General features: G+C 42.9%; 1 protein-coding gene across 16 annotated transcripts in view; it reads right to left on the bottom strand.

Annotated features, from left to right (window-relative positions):
* Positions 1-12,854, bottom strand: part of TENM2 (teneurin transmembrane protein 2) — a 617,488-nt gene that overhangs the window by 143,233 nt on the left and 461,401 nt on the right. The window lies entirely within an intron of this gene.

The following is a 12,854-nucleotide window of genomic DNA, read 5'->3' as shown; positions in this document are numbered from 1 at the left end:
AACAGTCCCTGTCCCAAGGCAGCATGTGATCCACATCTGGGTGAGCACCCCTGGGATGGGACCCAAGGAACACGAGGGGCCATCCACACACAAGCTGCTTTTGTCACTAATTCTTCTGGGAAAACATTGACTCAAGAAGCAAATGGATAGTGGCTTAAAGGTGAGAAATTAAGACTGAGGATTTTCACTTTCAGGCCCTTAAAGGTACCTAATCATTCTCTCATTCTTTTCCCTCCTCTTGCATTCAGAAATTTCCAATAAAGTTTAAAAACTTGAATCAAGGAGAAAATCTAAGCCTGCAGCCTCCCTTCAGGGAGAAAGAAGACAGGAGGGAGCAAAGGGGACTGACAGGCAGAAATACATAATTTATTCTTTCCAAGGCAGCACAGTGGTGTGAGCCAGGGAATTCTGTGCCCAAGCACACGTGCTCCATCTCTGCCCTTGTAGGGACTATTTCAGTGCTTGGAAGATGCGGCATCCACGAACCCAGCAATGTCATCCCCCTGACATAAACCAGTTTCCACATGCACAAAGCAGTGGAGTGAAGATTATTCCCAGAGCTGTGGCCAGTGAAGGGCTGCTGGTTCCAGAATACCCCCAAAAGCAAGCCAGGTACTCCCCCAGAGTTTAGAACAAGAACTCTGTGGAGAACTCTCGCCCCCACAGGCGAGAACAAGACTCCTAAGATCACTCAGCCTCTCTCGGAACTGCTTTCCTCTACTGAATTTCTCTGTAAAGAGAGTCTAAAATCATCCCATGAGAGGCAGATAGAGCTTCTTTCTCAAACACAGGGTCCTCACTAGGAGTAAAACATAGGTTTTGCCCCATAAAGGGATTCTGAAATTCCAGACAGTCCAAGTCATTGCATGAATTCTTTGAATTGCAAAACTTTAGTCAAGGTCATTTGCAAATGCAAACCTTGAGTTCAATTATGTTTTAGCAGCAGATGACACAATTACAATAAAAAAAATCCCCTGTTTTTGTACCTCAACAGCTTTTCCCCTTGGTTATCAATTTTTAAACACAGGGCAAGGATAAAAAGTGTGCTTTTGAGAAAATTCTGAACACATAAATGTTTCAGGTCTGTTCGACTGCACAGAACAAGAAAATGCTTCCTTTAATAGTGTGATTTGATGTAATTTGCCTTATGATTTTTCTTAAGGTACAGCAAATGCTGAACAGAAAATGGCACATATTTCATTCCGAGAAACAGAGCCAAATTCATCCCTGCATCTTTTTCATGCCCCATTGGTTTGAGTCAATTATTTTCAATGTAGCTATATCAGTGTGGAAGAGGAATAATGCAATCATGAATCAAGTCCATACTATTTTTCACGACAATTCCACTTGAGCATAGCCTCAGATATAACCTAGTGAACCACAGACCACAGTCATATTTTATAAAATTTATTCAACAAAATGTATTAAATAAACTTACCTTTCTGCCTGTATCTTAGCAACTTAGCAACCTTTGCAATATGAGAATGCTGGAAACAAACCTCTGAAGTCTACGAATGCAGGCTTGACTTTTAAGAATAGGTGTGCCAGCATTGAGGACCATAATTGCAAGAATAAATTTTGCTGAATGGTGCCATAACACACATTTTCCTGTATCTGCACCCAGTCCTTATGGGATTCCTTTATTAATGGCAGCATTTTCTAGGCTATTTGCTAGATCTGTCATGTAAATTCAATGGCAAGGATATTAAGGTTTCATTACAGGAGATATCAAAAGAAAAGTATCCCCACAGTGGCTGAAGTATTCCATGGTCACACATTCCATGGTTTCCAGTGATTGCACTGCCCTGAGCTGCAGGAAAGGACGTGCCCTGTGGCACTTCCAGCACCAGCTTCATGCTCTGGGAGCAGCCCTGCCCAGCAGAGCCCTGCACACACAACACCTTCAGATTGTACCTGTCCATCAGGCATATTTACAGGGCCCATGGCTGTGGAAAACTGATGGATGGGGAATTTGCTCTTTTGCCTCTGCTTGCTAGAAGAACTGGATGGCATTAAGTGGCTTCAGCCTGCTAGATGTCTTTTTCTGGGTTTCCTAATACACCCTCTTATTAATGAGTCCATGTTCATCAAAGTCTGCTTTTTATCTCCACTCATATAGACGCTTGAAAATAAATGAAACTCAGTGGTCAAATAAATGCTTCATCTTAACCTAAAAAATATATACATGATTTAAAAAAATAATTTTAAATGGAGCTTCCCATTATTCCCAGTGCTATTGTGAGAATTGGGCTGAAAGCCATACAGTTCCTTCCTTGCCAAAATGGGGCATAACCAAGTTTGTTTGGACTTGCTTTAGTGGGGATGTGGCAGTGCTGGGCTAGGGTTGGACTCAAGGATTTTAGAGATCTTTTCACACCTTAATGATCCTGTGTGAGCCAAGAATGGTGCTGCACTGCAGGTGGGGAAAGCAAACTTAAATCCCCATAGGAAAATGCAAAGGGGCTGTAAGAAAACCATAGGGCCTGGTCTGCACCAACCCTGGCCATGTGTTAGATGGCAATCAATCCTTAATGCTGTGTGGAAAACTGGTTTACACTAGAGCAGGCTGCAGTTTTGCCATGAGAAGGCAAGCAGCAGCTCAGCTCTGCCCAGGAAGGCACAGCCACTGCCAGCTGTGGGACACAAGGACAGCAGAGTCACAGGGATGTGTCCAGTTGATACAAGACTGAAGCAAGAAATCTGGGGTTGCCCCCTGCACCTGTAACTCAGGATTACTCCCTTGCTGCTCAGCCCCTGCCTGGCAGGGCACTGGCACAGTGGGGGTTTCTCTGCACTGCCCGAAGCCCTGCCAAAGCTGCCTATTCCCCGAAAAATGGGAAACACGTGGGCCCTGCCACTCCAGAAATGTGACCAAACCCCATCAAATAAACTTGGGAAGCAGTGCAAATGTTCAGCAAATGTAAATATCAGTGCAGCAGATGCAAAACACGATTTTAGCAATGGCTCCTGTTAAATGTCCTCATGTTGGGTTCATCAGAAACACTGACAAATGCTGCAGCCAAAAATCTGAGCAGTTCTCAGTGGCCCCAGCAGCACGGCCCAGGTGCATTGGCACCCTGGAGACTGAGGTGGCAGAAAGTTACGCAACAAAGCATGAAAATCCTGTTTTTCTAGAAGATTCATATGAATTTGCCACTAGTAACAAGTTTTCTTGGCACAAGCACTGTGAAGAACAGTGGCAGAGATGCAAAGCCAGCGTGCTGGGGAGGGCAGGGATGGCTGAGTGTGCTCCTGCCCCAGACCCTGGGATTGCTCAGGCACAGAAACTGGCTCTGCTCCCTCACCCTCCTCTGCCAGCTCCCAGCTGCAAGCACAGCATGCTGCTTACCTTAGCTTGCCTTAAATTCTCCTTGTGGATGGCTGCACTACACCTTTGCGAGGGCTGGTGATTTAGTGCTTGCCGGCTGGTATCAGAGGGAGAAGCATTTTTCCCTTCAGCGCTCGCTTTGTAAATCAATCATTAAATTATGTGCTACTTCATTCACATTTTTGGGGACTATATCTGCCATAAGACACCTGCTGTGGTGACAACTGACAGAATTTATGGAACCTGGGGAGAGGATGAGGAAAGAGAAGAAGGAGGAGGACTCTGACTATCATTGCACATGCGACCTGCTGGCAGAAAGGCTCAGGCAGAGGCACACAAACGCTGTGGATTGAAGCTATTGAATTTTTCAGCAGCACCATTCACTGCATAACTTTGCTGTGGCACCAGAACACGAGCACTTAAAGAGCAATCTTCAAAACACTAAAATAAGACATACCCAGCTGTGTTTCCATTCATATACATCAACAAGGAAACATGTAATTTTTACACTAATTCCACAGAGAAATCAAATAATAAAAAGCTACCAAGAAACTGAATAAAGTTCTACAAACGCTAGCGATCAAGAAAAATAAATCTAGTTTTATTAATCTGCATTAGGGAAACAGAAGTGATTTAAAGCACCTTTGCAATGTGAAAATCATAATTGGAGGAAATCACAATTGTATTGTCAAGATCAAAATACTCACTTCTTCTCCAGAAAAGAAACTATTAAAAATTTTAAAAGCAATTTGGGAATGTTGAGAGAGTTGTCGACATCACACTCAAACAGGTACTGCTAACACTCACATCTCATTATATTTTATCTTTCTTTCTAAAGTCCTATTTTTTTTTCCCAGTAGTAATGTACAAATTGCTTTCCTTGGAATCAGAATGAAGATCCCTGCAGATTTTTAAATGGAAAACACGTTATCATCACTAACAGTAGCACAAACACAAAGCACAGCCACTCCTACTCCTGACAGCACTGAAAGGAGGAGTGTGGAGTATCAGCATTGGAAGATAGATGAGTAAACCAAAGGTGGGAAAAAGCAGATTACTGTTCAAGCAGAGTAATTTTGAAAACTTTACTAGGGGGTTGAGGTCTGAAAAGAAAACCAGAGAACAGAAATAACACACCATTCTCTGTCCTTGTTCTGTGAACATCGAATTGTACCGAAAACAGAATAAAGCTTGTCTTCTTCCCTTCAGACCGGAGCATTAATGTAAAATATTTTATTATTTTTACACCTTCTGCCACATTAGATTGCACTTTAACTCTTTTTAATTTTTTAAGTTGACCATTCTGCTAATAAAAGACACTGGACTGATGGTCCCAGAACCTGGTACTTGCCATTTATTCTCAGAATAGGCATAGCACTGAATGGTTCCTCAAGTTGTCCAGCTTCACTCCTCCTCTGAAAAAATTACTGCTTTGTACTTATAAAGGATATAACTCAGCTAAAACAATATTAAAAAGTGACTTTGCACTGAGTGTGGGCCAAGGGTGTCACAACTGATATTCTGGCAGAAAGAATTGACTGAAAGCCAGGGGCTTTGCTCCTCTCAACAGAACCAGCTCAGAGCTGGGCAATGCTGATTTCTACTTCCCCTCTGCTCAGTTTACAGAAGGAAAATGATGCAGCAACAGCTGCACTTCCACAAGAAGCAGAATTTCCCAGAAAACAGCCTGAAGAACTGCTTGCCCCACCAGACAGTAACTTGAGGTGCCGAAATAAAACCGGATAGATAACATTGTGCTTGGAGAGCAAGTCCTGCATCCTGAGAGACCAGAGGAAGATTTAACTGATTTGGAACCACCCAAGGCTACAGCCCTCTCCTTGCACAGCTACCTGGGAAAATCCAACGAGCTGGGAACAAGGCAGAGCAGGAGAGTGGGCAAAGGACTCTGACACACAGATCCCCAAACTTCTGCTGCCCCTCACCAGGGTGGTGTTCACAGGGGCCCCAGGATGAGAGAAGAGACGAGGATCTGACTCCATGTTTATGAAGGCTGAATTATTATTTTATGATATATATTATATAAAAGGAAAATTATATACTAAAACTATACTAAAAGAATAGAAGAAAGGATTTAATCAGAAGGCTTGAAAGAAGTGTAATGGAATGATAAAATCTTGTGACTGACCAAGAGTCTGAGACAGCTGGACTGTGATTGGCCATTAATTAAAAACAACCACATGAGACCAATCACAGATGCGCCTGTTGCATTCCACAGCAACAGATAATTATTGTTTTCTTTTCCTCTGAGGATTCTCAGCTTCTCAGGAGAAAAAATCCTAAGGAAAGGATTTTTCATAAAATGTGTCTGCGACACCTCACCTTCACTTTTAATAGAACACCAGAACTCAAAAAGTATATACTGGTGTTCTTCAATACAATAACTACAGAATGTTAACTATTCACAAGTAAAGGTGTTGAGATGCTAGCAGAATAAATGATTTTGCCTACTATAAGGGAAAACACTGTGAAAACGTTGCTCCAAATGTGATGTGAACACGTAGGGCTCTTTGAGGAGTGAGTATAGAGCAGGTCATGTTATCATTCCAGCACTTGGTGAAGAATTCTCTCCATTATCCCCACACACACACACACAGAGATCCCTCCTCCTGAGCTGCCTGGAACAGCCAGGAATTGCCTGTCATGCTTTGCTGTCTCAATAGGCACCAATTGTCTATCACACTTCACCACCTTGGGCTGTGATTTCTCTCTGAAATGCAGTGCTCTTCCTTACATTTAGTTCTTATGATACTTTTAAATATCAGAATATAGAGGCTGATACTCCTCAAAAGACACTCAAAACCAGCAGACCTAAGATCCATTTTTTACAGTAATGTAAAATATATCACTGAAACTCAGTTTAGCCATCTGGAGTGCAGGAATAATAACATTTACTTTCCCCACAGTAAAATGCTTCTAAGATAAATTAGCATTAAGTATTATTCATCTCAATTCTGCAAAACAGTGAATCATAACCTTAACTTCAAGCATTATTTTTTAAAAAAATTACTAAGTAATTTCATTGAGCAGAAAATAAAACTTTTGTCTTACTTTTCAATTCCTCCAACTATCATTATTTACCAGATGCTAATTTAGCCTATTTACAGAAAAATCAAGTTATTTTTTGGCTCCTCTGTGCTAGAATTAATCAGAAGCAGCATGATACCATGTTTAATTTCAATCACAGCAGCTATCGCTTTACAAATAAATAAAACTTACAAAATTTTTCACTGCTCTTAAATCAGATGCTATTTTTTTCTTTTTCTTAAGGAAAACAAAATTTACAACACTGGCTTCTACACAAACTTCTGTTTAATTATGAGAGCACCACAGAATGTGGGCTTTTGCTCAATAAAATCAAAGGGTATAAATAAAACTGCATTTTCTAAAAAGAAATAGCAATAGCTGGGTCATCAGGACGTCCAGACTGTTAAGAATTAAAACACCCATAAGGAAATACAATCTTGGGGGAGGAAGTGGGGGGGGTAGAGGATGGAAAAGAAAATATCAAATAAATCTATTGACTTAAGGCAAGTGCTATGGAGCGGTACACAAAATTCCTTTTGTAGATCTGGGCCTCACTTATTCCAGTTTCAGTTGGAAAAGCTGGTTATCCATTTTCTAGCTGGATTTCAGGAGAGGACAGCAGAGCTGGCCCCATCTGTTAGTCCTTGGCTGGGAGAGCGGGGCTATTTGTTTTCCTCCGTGGCATCCCAGGCTGCAGAGCAGATTGATGGTGCCAGGGAGACACCGGGCAGCGGTGCCAAGGGCAGGCAGGGACAGTCACATCCAGAGCATCCTGCACCAAGGCAGGAGAGAGGGAACAATCTGCTCTGCCTGCTGCCTTCCCCAGCCCAGCCTCACGGGAGGCTGAGCTGACCTTCAGCCAGGGAACACAGCGCTTGCCCGCAAAGCTTCAGAGGCGCACAAGAGCACTTCCAGCCCGAGTTTCTCTGGTTTTAAACCCATTCTGTCAAGGTGAGAGACTGCTTTTGTCCTAAATATCTTGTGCTTTAAGGTTTTTATTCCCTGGTGCCCTCTTTCAGAGCAGCCTGCACAGGGAAGGAAGGGTGGCTTTGTGCAGACCCAGCTGATCTGCACATCCGCTGGGACAGTCTGGATTTAGTGTTCAGTGACCCCAAGCCACACTTAAACTTACCCAAAGCATGCTCTGAGCCTGCAGTAACAAAGGGTCTGAGGAACACTCTCCTCATAAAAGAGTCCAATTTTATTATTACGAGTATTGGTTGAAATAGGTACTAGATTCCTCAAAAATACTGAGTGCTTCAAGATACTGCAAATTTCACAAAAGAAAATAAAACTATTTCCAGTTACTGTCACAGCTAATTTTGTAAACTTCTCCCCTGCTGCAGAAAAGTTCAGACAAACTATAATTTTTCCCATTCCTGACTTTACTGATATGTGCATTTCTAACAAATTTCAGAACAGTACATATGGACAATTTTCAAGAATGGGCCTGGGCTAAAACTCTGAAGCAATACATGAAATAAGCAAGCTAAAAAGTAGGGTAAATATGCTCATAATTTCTGTCAGCTCATTATAATATTATTTAATTTTAGTAAAGTATATATACATTACAAAGTACTATGTGGATATGACTTAAGAGCATGTAGCAGCACACAACAAAAAGCAGGGGAAATACATCAGTAAAATCTATAGAGAAATCAGTTCAATTTGTATGTATTTGTACAAAAACACAATGAGCAAGCTAGAGACATGTAAAATATAATTCTGTCTACTACCAATTTGGCCTTTTCATAATCTGCAGCCCAAACTCTATTATGATCTTGCCATTTCAATCCAGACCTTTGACTTCCACAAAAAGGCTTTAGGGAAAAAACTGCTTATATTTAGAAAAAGCTTTGAAAGGTAAAACTACCATAGAATAACATTATCTTTATCTTAGCAGGCCAGTCAGAGAGTTCAAACTGAAATGGCATTTCATGCTCAGCAATAACGTCTCCATTCGTAAATGGCACGTGGGGCATTTATACAGCTGAAAACCAGGGATTAATGACTGCAGGATTCCCAGTTCTTGAGTTGACAGAGGGGATATTTTCATGGAGGTGACACTCATGGGTTTCAGAGGCCTCCCCAGCCCAGAGCTGGCACTGATAAATCACTAAATTTAGTGACTTGCTGAAGACTGAGTGCACACTGCACATTGGCATAAATCTCATATAACAAAGGACACCCCAGCAGAGGGGCTGGGAAGAAGCCCCACAGTCTTACAGACCCTGCAAGGGAGGGGGAACCATCTAGGATTGGTGTTTTCCTTCAGCCAAGAAAGGAAATGACTGGTTTTAAATTTCTAGCCAAAGAAAACAAAGATTCACCGTTCCCTTCCACACAATGGCAAACATTTCCCTTTCCTACCAGTGCCCTGTGCCTGAGCACTGAACTGGGACCAGCTGAGGAGTGAGCGCTCAAAAGAGCCAAACTGCCTTCACAGCCATTCTCCTGCCCTCTGATGAGTTACTCTTGCATCACAAGATTTTCATGAGCAATGTTACTAAGCCAAGTGAAAGGCTGAATTTCTGCTACCTCCAAACCCCCAAATCTTAACATTGGGTGTCTGAGACCTGTTTTGCCTTGCAAGAAATTATAAAAATCTTTTGTCTCTGAAAACAGAAAGATTTGGGTTCACACAGTAAAACTGGATTTTAAAAAAAATCACAAATTTTGGCTAACTACATTCACACAGATGTTTACTGGTGACCTGTTGTGTTCAGTAATTTACCCACGTGCCAAATCCCTGAACACTGAGCTAAGGAAACTGCTTTTTACAGCTATAAAAAATATTGACGATTCCAGAGTCACCACTACACTCAGGAAAAAGCAAGGTGTGCAGTACATGCAGCCATTACCTCTTTTGCAAACTGCTCTGGGATTTTCAGAGTATGCAAGTTGTAGCACTCAGCAGAAACTCTTAATGGAGAGCATTTAAAACAAAATCTGCTGAAAGTATGTAAAGGATAGCTTACAGCTGAAAAATGGAAATATGTTAAGAGAATTGTTGAGAGAATTCCTAAGCTTTGGGCCCTGAGCTTTAGTTTGGATTTTTCTATTAGGAAGAGCAAAGATCTGTGCTCAGAATAAGGCTCCTTACTCAAAAGGTAGCAAATAAGATGGATTTTATGAAGGCAACACAAGGCTTTGTGCTGCTCCATCCCTGGGAAACGATTCATCATCAGGGACCCACACTGGTCCCAGGCAAGGGCACTCACTGGGCAAACTGGAAATCCAAGGTCCCAGCAGCAGAGCTGCCAGAGCAGGATTTGCAGCACAATCCACAACCTGTAGTTTGTGCTTCTCCTGTGACAATGGGGCCCTGCAAAAAGAGTTCCAGAATGAACCTAGGGATGCATGGATTGTTCTGGCAGCCTGCACGGCCTGGTGGTCTGAACCCCTCAGCTGCCCTGCACTGAACTCCTCACCTCCAAACTCCACCACCCTGCTAACAGTAGCTACTCAAAGCTCTCCTCCTTCAGACCACATTCATTGAAATTCCAAATTCCAGGAATTCCAAGTTCACTACAACACTGAATTCTGTACTGAATATTGGCTTCTCAAACCATGGGCAACACAGGAATCTTTACACTGAAATACACAGAGAGGCAAAGCAGAGAAAACTCCCACTGCTAAGGTACCTGCTGTATATTTGGTACTCCAGGAGTGCCAAAGCAATGTTAAGCAAATTGTGTTTAAAAGCCTTTTTCTGTTCTAGCTGTTTACAGTTTTCTACTGGTAAATATGGGAGAAAAGATGAATGATTTATGACTGCTCAGTGTAAAAAGTCAAACAACATATTAAAACAATGCTTCATAGCATGGGGAAATGGAGTTAAGCAGACCACTTTCATGGTGGTTTTTATAGACAGGAAATGCATAGTTTTTTGACAGGGAAAAAAATCTAAAGATAAAAAGAACGGTGTTAAATGTTGTTAAACCTTTATTTGGCCTACAGCAAAAGATAAAGCTCATTCTGTCAGATATCTAAGAGAAAAAATCTAAAGAGATGAAAACCACAGCTTTTTAACTTAAGTAATTCCCCTTTACAAATATTCTCAGATGAGATTGAGTGAAACCCTCCACCGAGCTACATCCTGAAAACAAAACTATTCCCACTCTCTCTGTTAATATGAAAGTGAGCAGTGCTGATCAAGTGACAGAAAAACAGTGGAGGAGCAGGGTGGATCCTGCTGCTTTCCTCAACATCTCTGAATTCCCTGCTCCCAGGACAGCAGCCCCTTCCCTTCCTTGCTGCAGGTCTAATGGATGGCACATTGCTGCTCAGGCAATTGCCCTGACCCAGTTGTGCAAGGAAGTAAAGAGCCCCTGAATTGACTAAGGAGTGTCACAAGGACAGAAGGAAAGATTGGCTAAGGGAGCACATTGGCAGCTGGAGGAGCATCCTCAGGTGGTGCTCAAGGAGAATGTACATTTTAATTTGTAGCCCATTTACTGCAATAGGACACAAGTTTAGGACATGCCATGGAGGACAAGGTGGCAATCCAAGCAAAGAAAGGGAAAGCAAGTTTTCTGTATTTCTGAGAACAAATAGCTGTCTCTAGCACCACATCATTGTTTTACTATTACCAGCTAATACAAGAGCAGACTGGAAGTGCAGCTGTGGTCCACAGAATATTTGGCATTTCTGGCCCAAGCATAATCCCTCAAGTAATGAAAAACCTATTTCTATTTCTGCATCCTCGCTACTCTTCATACTGAAGAGGCTGCGTCTGTCTCCCATTTATTGAAGCTTATTCTTCATCTAGACAGCCAGAGCTGGTTTGTATTAGAAATTAGGTTTTAAATCACTATTTTTCTATTATTTGTTTTAGGATTTTCAGGAAGCCTCGAGAGGTGCAGAAAAATTCTGCTGGTTGGAGAAGACTAATACTGTTCATGAGCCAAGCACCAAATCCCTAAACACTTGCATAAGAACTTTGATGTTTTTAAGGTCCAGATTCTGGCCATGAAGACAACATGCTAACAGTTAAAATAACATTGAAATGTTTTTTAAAAAAAAGTCAAACTCCCCCTGCAAGAGTAAGATTAATCAGATCCCTGAGCTTTTCTTAATGAGCAGACTCCATTATGGTCTCTCTTTTCTCATGTGGTTGGAGTTTTGCATTTCAGTTATTAATAGAGTCTCATGATGTAAAAGGGGGATATGTATGAAAAAAGAAACAACAGGTAAAATAAATTTTTGGCTCAATAAATCAGATGAACCTAAATTGCATCTCTTTTCTCGTGATGCCCCTGCTACCTTGTGGCCAGTTTTAACAGGATTCTCTATTTTCAGATCCCATCCCTGCACCACATCCTTACCAACATGCACAGGTCTCTCCTTGGAAAAGGTTTGGATGCTAAAGGCACAGTAACCCATCACCATGAGGTACACATGGGGCTTTGGTGCTCCATTTCCCAGCTCTGGAAATTTTAGTGTGCCTGCTGTGAAATTGCTTCACTTCTCTTTCAGTCTAAGGTTCTTTTGCATTTTCCACAGACCAACAAAAATGTCACAAGTTCATATCCACTCCTATATTACCTTGGGATACTCGCTGTGTACTCCTGACATTTTCCTAGCATTCATTAATTTTCTCAGCATATCAAGCACTATTTACCTCTCTTTTAAAGCTTTTAATAACTGAACACAGAAATCCTCTAGTGACAGAAGGAGTCTCTTCCTTCTGCAAAAGAAAATATTACCCTTACAACTCCAATTCCAACTGTCAGGAGCAAAACCTGAGGCTGTTGACAGCCCACCTGCCTTGGATTGCACTGGCTCCCCTGGAATTACAGATGGGTTTCATGGTTCCATATTTAGGAGGCAACTTGTAGCAAAAAAGATCCCAATTGAGAAGTGAAATCTCCTGATGGTTTTGGAGGTTCTGTGAGTACAATTGCACATAAGTCAGTTTTTTATGTGAAGCTGGGATCCTGAGCAGCAGCAGCAGCGGATCGCTGGCATTCTGCTGCAGCCAGCATGGACAGGGCTCTCTGAGCAGCCCCTGCACACCCAGCTCATTGCTCCCCCTCTGCACCCCCAGCTCACTGCCCACCCTCTGCACCCCCAGCTCATTGCTCACCCTCTGCACCCCCAGCTCACTGCTCACCCTCTGCACGCCCAGCTCACTGCTCACCCTCGGCACCCCCAGCTCACTGCTCACCCTCTGCACCCCCAGCTCACTGCTCACCCTCGGCACACCCAGCTCACTGCTCACCCTCTGCACTCACTGCTCACCCTCTGCACTCACTGCTCACCCTCTGCACTCACTGCCCACCCTCTGCACCCCCAGCTCACTGCTCACCTTCTGCACCCCCAGCTCACTGCTCACCCTCGGCACCCCCAGCTCACTGCTCACCCTCGGCACCCCCAGCTCACCCTCGGCACCCCCAGCTCACTGCTCACCCTCCGCATCCCCAGCTCACTGCTCACCCTCGGCACCCCCAGCTCACTGCTCACCCTCTGCACCCCCAGC

The sequence above is a fragment of the Melospiza georgiana genome, chromosome 15 (assembly GCF_028018845.1).
Source record: "Melospiza georgiana isolate bMelGeo1 chromosome 15, bMelGeo1.pri, whole genome shotgun sequence".
NCBI lineage: Eukaryota > Metazoa > Chordata > Aves > Passeriformes > Passerellidae > Melospiza > Melospiza georgiana.
This window is presented reverse-complemented; position numbering and strand designations above follow the sequence as displayed.